The 10,000-nt window shown below is 31.1% G+C and overlaps 1 long non-coding RNA gene across 1 annotated transcript in view; it reads right to left on the bottom strand.

The window, feature by feature from the left end:
• Positions 1-196: 196 nt before the first annotated feature.
• LOC118765745 overlaps positions 197-10,000 on the bottom strand; it is a 17,850-nt gene continuing 8,046 nt past the window's right edge. Inside the window, exons 2-3 of the long non-coding RNA XR_005001617.1 lie at positions 6,949-6,952; positions 197-361 (exon numbers count right to left, since the gene is read on the bottom strand). This is a non-coding gene — a long non-coding RNA (uncharacterized LOC118765745). The remainder of the gene's footprint in view (positions 362-6,948; positions 6,953-10,000) is intronic.

Below are 10,000 nucleotides of genomic sequence, written 5' to 3'. Positions count from 1 at the left end.
TGATGTGGTGGTGTATATATATATATATATATATATATATATATATATATATATCAAGTCACAATATATGGATTCATAGTATCCGGTAGTCCTTAGCAAAGACTTTCTTTCACCTGAGGACCTAGCTTGAATCCTGATTGTATTTTTGCAGTTGGCATCAATGAAGGCATTAAAATAATTTATATATTACTTGCCGGGTCATAGTGCTAGTACATGCATATACAGCTGCGTGCATGGGCATATACACGCGAGTACTGTCCAAATCTCCGACCAATCACATACAGTCAGCTGGCATTCAATTGTCGTATCCAGTTTCGAGCATTTTGATTCGGTTTTGGATCGAAAATTCACAAAAAAGTCACTACTATTGATTTTTTAATGGCTTTGCGTGGTGACTGGGGAAATGTAAAGATGTGCACGACCACTCTTGGACGGTTTTGAATGACCATAGAAAGTGCGAGCCCCCTAACTGAAAAAATTGTGGATTTGTATGAAGGATACACACGCAGACATTTATATATATGCCGTTTATATATATGCCGTTTATATATAGAGAGATTAGATGTAAAAATATAGATTATCTGCCTGTCTTTAATATACCAAATAATTTGTCGTGATAGTTGAATTTTCATGTTGACAAATGAAATTCTTACAAGCTGTTATAGTTCTCTCGCAATTATATATGCGAATGCGCATGGCTCAGTGGTTAGAGCGTCGAATCCCGGACAGTGCTACTTGTGTTCTTGAGCAAGACATTTTATTTCACGTTGCTCTATTTAACTCAGCTGTAGAAATGATTTGCGACGTCACAGGTGGCAAGCTGTATCGGCCTTTGCCTTTCCCTAGGATAACACAGGTAGCGTGGAGAGGGAAGGACAGTATGCATGGGCGAATACTGGTCCTCCATAAACAATCTTGCCTGGACTTGTACCTCGGAAACCGCTTATTTACCCCTGATTTTCTATTTTGTTTTGCTGGGTTTTTTTTTCTTTTCGCTCAATATTTCACTACTTGCAATATCTTAAGTAGAATGCTAAATGCGCAAATCGCCGTGAACTATTTGCAAATTCGAAAGTAAAACCATACCAGTGATATATATATATATATAATATTATATATATATATATATATATATATATATATCTATATATATATATATACATATATATATATATATATATATATATATATATAAACATATATTTACATATACTATATATTTTTTTACATATATCTAGGTATCTTTTTTCTTTTGTAATCTTACCGCTTTATCAATATGTATGTGTATATATATATATATATATATATATATATAATACATATATGTGTGTGTGTGTGTGTATATGTGTGTGTGTATCTGTGTGTGTGTGTATACATACATACATAAATGCATATGTGTATGCATGTAGATACATTCATTCATACGTATATGTACGCATATATATGCATATGCATATAATTATGTGGTCTACCAGACAATTAGACATTGATACAAATCGTTGGTCACAATGTGAACTCTGCAGCCCCGCTGTTTAGTGTAGAAGGCCAAAGATTGGAGCAACGTGAATGAAATGACTTGCTCTGGAAAACAGGGAGCTCCCTTGCCTGGAATCGAACCCACGATCTACTAATCGTGATGCAACAGCTTGTCTACGAGGCAATGCACCTTCACACACACATAATAGATTTTAAATCGGAAAAAAGTCTTCAGAAACGGTTGCTCAGAGTTTGAAGTCACTCTTCATGAAACACTGGTGATAATATTATTATCCCAAGAACCTGATGAACGTTCACGTGAAACATTGAGTAACAGTTTGCGACTATATTTTTCGGCTATAATAAAATAATATATAACTATACCTTTGGTATTCAAGAACTATATTTTTCCACGCTGTTTTCTATCTCTGTGTTTACTTGTGCGTGTATATATATATATATCTATACGTATATGTGCGGGTGCGTATATTTATGTGTGTGTATTGGAATATAGATAGCTAGTTATATAGTTAGGCACATAGATGAAGTTACACAAGCTGTATAGATTAATACATATAGTTATAAAAATTCAGATAGATGTACTTACGAATATATATCAACTTTATACATATACTCACAAAAACACACACACATATATTATATATATATATATATATATATATATATGTACACAGATATAGACACGCATATGTATATAATTCACAGTCACAACTACGTGAATGCTAACATAGATATACATACGTGTATTCTATGTCATTCCACTTTTACGTTGCTTCCTTTTCATGTTCTCTGTTTGTGATGACACATTCATTAGTCATAGATGAAAAAATGTAAATAAAACATATGATCAGAAAACACAATATAGAAGAAATAGAGAATACAAAACGCCAAAGAAAATATATTAAATACAACATCATTCTTGGGTTAAAAATTGATTTTTCACGTAGATTACTCACCTTGCAATGTTTAATTTCTGAAAAATTTCTGTATATCATTTCAAGACTCGTTTTTCTGCTTCTGACATATATATATATATATATATATATATGGTGGTTCTTAAAAGTGCATGTATATGTGGGTATATATCTATATCTATATCTATCAATCTATCTATCTATCTATCTATCTATCTATCTATCTATCTATCTATCTATGTAATGCATGTATGTATGTATGTATGTATGTATGTATGTATGTATATATATATATATATGCATATAGCTATGCCTACAATATATATATATATATATATATATATATGTATATACATATATCTACATATACCTGTAGACATTTATATGACATGCATATGTATGATATGTACGTATGCATATATATGTATACATATATATATATATATATATATATATATATATTATCATATATATATTTTTATATATACATGCGTAATACTTCGCATGCGTATAACAGCGAGCACACACACACTCACATATACACCTACATATGTGTGAAGGTATGTAGGTATAATTACATATTTTACATACCTGGTATATGAAATATTTTGCGAACTATATAATTGGTCTTCGATAATTTGGTTTTAAAAATACCTTGTACTTACTAATTTTAATATACAGTTTTAAATCTTCTTTATCTTCGTACTTAATTTACAATATTTGTATCATGCTTTATAATGTAATGGAACTTGTTTTGGCTCACAGACGACATTATTTCTAGCCTAGATATTTGCATTTTTAAAATAAAGAAGCGGTAAGATTTTTGTAAAATAAAGATACGGTATGACTTTTGTAAAATTGTATTAATAGAAATTGTTGCGTTCGTCTTGTGATTATGAGGTTTTTGTTTCAAATATTTGACCTGGGAGTTGCATTTTCATTCAGCTATAATGATATCAGCCAAGCACTATTGTCGCTCTTTCATTTCGACTTTAACATCTAAGAGGTCTGAGCAAGATCCTATGTCTTTTCTCGACTATTTAGGAATTTAAAACAAATACAGGAAGCACATTATATATCACCGACACATGCCTTTTTGCAAGTTGCGACTGTATGCCTTGTACTGTACGTGGAAATCCCACATCTCTACAGTTAGGAATACTCATCTTCACTCATGCCTCAGATCTCTGAGATAGTTCAGAAATTATAACTTTTATTTTTCGATTTTGGATTTGGTTTGCAAGATTCTTTATATGAGTTCGTGTGTTGAAGCATATTCCGTTGTGTCTGGGGAGAGTCATTTTCTTTTTGGTCTTTATAATATAACACACTCACCAGTAAAATTTCCACTCTTTTCTTATTTTTATTTCCTAAAACTTTCGTTGCGTCTTGCAACATTTTCAATACTTTTAAACGATTGAAAAGGTTGCAAGACGCAAGGAAAATTTTAGGACGATAAAAATAAGAAAAACTTGGAAATTTTACCGGTGAGTGGTTACATAATAAGGCACAAAAAGAAAATGACTCTCCCCAGACACAATAGAATAATTTTTATTGTTATATGTTTAATTATTTTTCTTATGCATTTTATTTTTCCCTTTATTTTCTTGATGTAATATTCACCCCATTAATCTACATTTTTAATTTAATCAGAAAACGATTAGCTCAGGACTTGAACCTTTACGTTAAACATAGATATTTTTTTTACATTGCTCTATCGTATTTCTAAACATAGAATGGAAGGTTGCGATATACAATGTAATTCTATGTATATTATATGGTATTACCACGGTTGACGTGACATTGATTATATTACTTCAATTTTAGATACACGTGGACAAACAAGAACACCAACAGAAATGGAGAATCTTATTCTCAAGCGGCTGATCTGGCCTTAATGATTCCAACGGAATGAACACCACTAAAGAAGAACTAAAGAAGGATCAGATGTTTAGCTGAGCAATGAATTAAATCTACAACCCAAGGAATCTAAAGTAAAGCCGAACACTGCAATATATCTCGTCCAATGCTCTATATCCTCTACCAGTCACCCACTCTAAAGTAGTAGTTTCTTACTGAATTAATAAAAGGATGGGTTAACGCAGCAGGATCAGAAAACCTACGCGATGACGACTCTTGCACTAGCATTCACTATTCTGTTTTCAGCTTCCGTTATTTTTTTTTCTTATCTCCGAACTTCATACTTTCCTATGTTTATATAATTTCTGACATGACAGGTGAGATGACAGTTGTAACCGTGAATATATTAATCATTTATTGAATAACCAAAAATCCACAGGCATTTCTTAAACATTCAACAAGGGGATGTTTTTGGCATAAAACGTACCAAAATCTTCTTCTTCTTCTTCTTCTTCTTCTTCTTCTTCTTCTTCTTCTTCTTCTTCTTCTTCTTTCTTCTTCTTCTTCTTCTTCTTCTTCTTCTTCTTCTTCTTCTTCTTCTTCTTCATTATCATCATCATTATCATCTTTTAACGTCAGTTGTCCACGCAGGAATGGGTTGGGCGGTTTGAACAGGGCTGGTAAGCTCTGGAACGTTGCACCACATTGCAGGCTGATTTGGCATGGGTTTTCTACCTCTGGATGACCTTCTTAACGCCAACCACTCAGAGAGTGAAATGGGTGCTTTTACATGCCGCCGGCCGGGTGCCATTTGTGTGACAACAGTATCAAATGTACACTGAATATTAAGGGAAGAAATATTTAACATTTTCAAACCTGATTTGAAATTTAATCAGGGCATCAGTATAATAAATATACAACACAAATGATTTTTTTTTAGGCCGGTCTAAGTACCAATCCTCTAAGGCAAATTATGCTTTCTGTTTCTTTAGGTAGGCAAAAGTCTTGTTGCCGAAATTTGTGGTGAGTGATACCGTTCATCATCTTAGATGTTAAAGTCAGTCAGTCGCCCGTGTTGCAATATGTTAAAGTGGACATGGAGATGTCAGTCAAATCCAATTCGATGCAATAATCAGAGAAACCGCATCACGCTCACACTTACTCTAAAATTTCAAGGGTACTATCCTGCCCCTTCTTAGCAAAAGCTTGAAAGAAAAGATGTTTGGAAGCAAATATTTGTGGGTGTAGAATTTGAACAAAATTGATTCGTGTAAAATATATCGCTCTTGATTTTTCTATATGGATCCCATTCATACATTGCCCTTCTTATTAAAACAAGACACAGTGTTATACACTAGAAATATACACACACGCTATCATGCACTCACAACAACGTATATTTACGCGTTTATCTGTGTGTGCGCACGCAGAGACATAAAAACATACACAATCGAAAATCTGCAACCCTTGGTTACAAATTTTTTTCTGTTTATCGGTATTCTCGTCGTCCAAAAGTTACCAAGTAAACCTTCAATTCACTTATATGAATATGTTTCTGCAAAACATCATGCTGAGATTGAACATGCACAAACACATATCCATATAAAATAAATAATATTTTTACTTACACACATATATAACACACACACACACATATATATATATAATATATATACATGCATATATACATACATATATGTGCATACCTTCAAATATGTGTATATATACATGCATATATGGGTACAGGACGTAAAAACAACGTGAACAAAATGAGAAACGGACACATAAAAAACAAAAACATGGAAAACGCACTTTTTTTCGAACAACGAAAGAAACAATCAGAGAAACGAGAAAGGCAACATAAAGAACATTCCCTTCATCAGTTGTTCCCTGTTTTATCTACTCCGCGTAAGTACGATGTATCTATGTATATATATATATATATGTGTTTGCGTGTGCGCGTGTGTATGTTTAAGTGTCCAATCACTAAGTGATGAAGAAGACACTAGCTTTTAAATGTCATATGAAATATGGGACTTTTTTATTCCTATATTTACTATCTATACTATAATATAGTTGCTAATTAGTACTGGAGTTCTTTCTCTTTTTTCCTCTCTCCCTTTCTTCCCCTTTCCCACTTTCTGCATATATATATATATGTATGTGTGTCTCTGTGAGTTTATGTATTACAGAAATGTTATTAGCTGAATATACTCTTTGTACGAAAAGTGGCAGAATATAATGAAACAATCGTACAGGTTCTACAGATACCGAAGCAAAGAATAAATCGAGATCGAAATAGATTTAAAGCTATGTGCGTACATAATGTTTTGGCGATCTGGAATATTATAAAGACTCAGTGAAATAGAAACATTTCTGTTCATTCTTTTTTGACGAATTCCTAAATCCTAGTGACACGAACACTTTTCATTTGTCAATGTTTCTGATATCAACTGACAATGACAATTGTGTAGGAAGATCATGTGCAAGAAAGGCAATGATTCAACGGTTGAGCGTAACTTAAGAAGATTTTATTAAATGACAGTGACGAATTTAATGTTGAGACAAATTCAACAGAATTAATTGCCGAATGAGAGGTTATGATAATCCCCTCTAAAGTAGTCATTGCTTTCAATTGCCGAAAGATCTAGATTAATTGTGCTCCCCAAGCCAGAACCTTCCTGGCATGTCTCTTTTACTCTTTTATTTGTTTCAGTCATTTGACTGGCCATGCTGGAGCACCACCTTTAGTCGAGCACATCGACCCCAGGACTTATTCTTTGTAAGCCTAGTACTTATTCTATCGGTCTCTTTTGCCGAACCGCTAAGTTACGGGGACGTAAACATAACAGCATCGGCTGTCAAGCGATGTTGGGAGGACAGTCACAGACACACAAACATATACACACACACATACATACATATATATACATATACATATATACGATGGCTTTCTTTCAGTTTCCGTCTACCAAATCCACTCAGAAGGCTTTGGTTGGCCCGAGGCTATAGTAGAAGACACTCGCCCAAGGTGCCACGCAGTGAGACGGAACCCGGAACCATGTAGATCGTAAGCAAGCTACATACCACACAGCCACTCCTATGTGAATCTTTTTAATTTATTTTTTATGATATTAATAGAGGTTGCCTTAGTAGAGATCTACTTGGTATAGAGAGTAAGTAACTGAAAGTAATTGAATATTTTCGTGCAATATTTTACGAGATTTTCGACGTCGCTAAAGGAGTTTTAAGGTAAGATAGTTGATTCATTCATAATTCCAAGAACGTTTGCTTGTTACCGAGGAAACAATTGTTTGCTTCGGGAGAATATTTAATCACATCCTCAAGCAAATATATCGGGCATTTAAAACAAAGATCATGCATATGAGCAAATTTCAGGACACATCGTTCTTTCCTAGTGTAGTTTTAACATTTCCTGTAAATTGTTGAATATGTATTGAACAAAGAGTAAAGTGTACGAGATCCAACACGAAAGAATATTACTTTACTTCAAAAAGGAATTATAAGCTACACAATTTCTGTTTAGTACATTGTTTTGGAAGCCGGAATAAGCTTGTATGCAAGCATGTATGAATGTCTATACGTATGGGTGCGAGTTTCAAAATATATACGTATATATGTTCACACACGCGCAAATTCAATTATGCATATATGTGAATACATCGGCAAAATCTATATTTTCCGCCATCACTCTGTCTCTCTCTCTCCTTCTCTTTCTCTGTCATATATATATATATATATATATATTAATATATATATAGATATATATATATATGATATGCATATATGCACATATACATTAACCGGCGAAGTTACACACCCACTAACAGTAGCACGCATATATATTTATGATGCATATATATGTATATACATGCGTATATATATAATACATACATATACATAAATACATATAATATATGTATATATATATATATATATATATTATAATTTATATATATGTATATAATATATATCATAAATATATAGAAATACATATATACATATATTTATATAGAAATACATAAATACATATATGTATATATAAATACATAAATACATACAATATATCTATATATATATAAATATATAAAACATACAATATATATATATATATGTATATATATAAATACATACATACATTACATATATATATATATATATATAAATACTATATAGATATATTTATAAATACACACATATATAAAAATATATATATAAAAAAAAAATATATATATATATATATATATAAATATATATATCAATACTATATATGTAAATGAATACATACATATATATATATATTATTTATATATATAATATATATTATATATATATATATATTATATATATATATATATATTATATAGATAGATAGATAGATGATAGATACAGGTATTATAAATACAGACATGCACCTGTGTGTATATATATATAAATATATACATATATATTTAAGTACATATATATATATATTCATGCATTCATACATAAATATATAAACACATACCACATACCCAGACATATTGAAACGAGGTTCATATATGAAGCTTTAACAAAAGTGAGATAATAGAGTATATCTGTTGTCCATTTTCTGTCTTTCCATTGAATAATAATATATATTTATCACCTCTACGTGTCTCCCACGCTCCGTATAAAAGTTCGTATTTCGCCTCAACTCGTTCCATACAATATATGCAATTTTCGTATATTTTCGATTTTTCCCCACTTATGATCCAAAATATTCCTTGCGAAATATTAAAAATATGTAGATTTTTGCAATAAAACACATAAAACAAAACATGATAAAAAATATTCCTGAAACACTGATAGCAGCAATGCAATATTAATGTGGGAATATATATACATATGTATGTATTTATATATGTATGTATGTATGTATATATGTATGTATGTGTAAATATAGATACACACACACACAGACATGCACACATGCATACATTTATATATATATATATATATATATATACACATGTGTATGTATTTATACATATATATATATATATTTATATACATATATACACACACACACACACACATATATATATATATATATATATTTATAGATATACGTAATGACATACATACAAATTCATAGATAGGTTCATTGACTGATAGATCGATAGGCAAAGCAAAAGAGAGAGAATGTGAGGGAGAAATAAGATGTAAGTATTTTGATGGAAATATACATGCATGTATGTGCATATGTGTGTATGTGTTTCTATGGGCGTCGGTTTTCTGTATGTATATATATATGTGTGTGTATCCACTTACCAATGATTTCCAACTAATTGGACGCATAAAACTATATTTCGTATATTCTATATAATTGATTTCACTTAGAAATAACTCCGAAACCATATTTGACATGCAAATCATCGAATACATCTGTATTTTCTTCAATATTTCTACAAAATATACGGATTTCTCTTTCCATATGAATCATTCATAGGACACACAATATTCAACAAATATCCTGTCTTGCAATGATATGAAATATAATGCATGTATTTGCGTGTTTATGTATGTGCATGTGTGCGTTTATGCGTGTATAACTATGTGCGAATGTATATATATAAATATATATGAATATATTTTATATACTGAACATATATATGTATATGCATGTGTATATATATGTATACATATGTGTCTATATATATATATATATATCGATATACATTATATAT

Source organism: Octopus sinensis, linkage group LG13 (assembly GCF_006345805.1).
Source record: "Octopus sinensis linkage group LG13, ASM634580v1, whole genome shotgun sequence".
NCBI lineage: Eukaryota > Metazoa > Mollusca > Cephalopoda > Octopoda > Octopodidae > Octopus > Octopus sinensis.
Note: the sequence above shows the minus strand (reverse complement) of the source record. Positions and strands in the feature narration are given on the sequence as shown.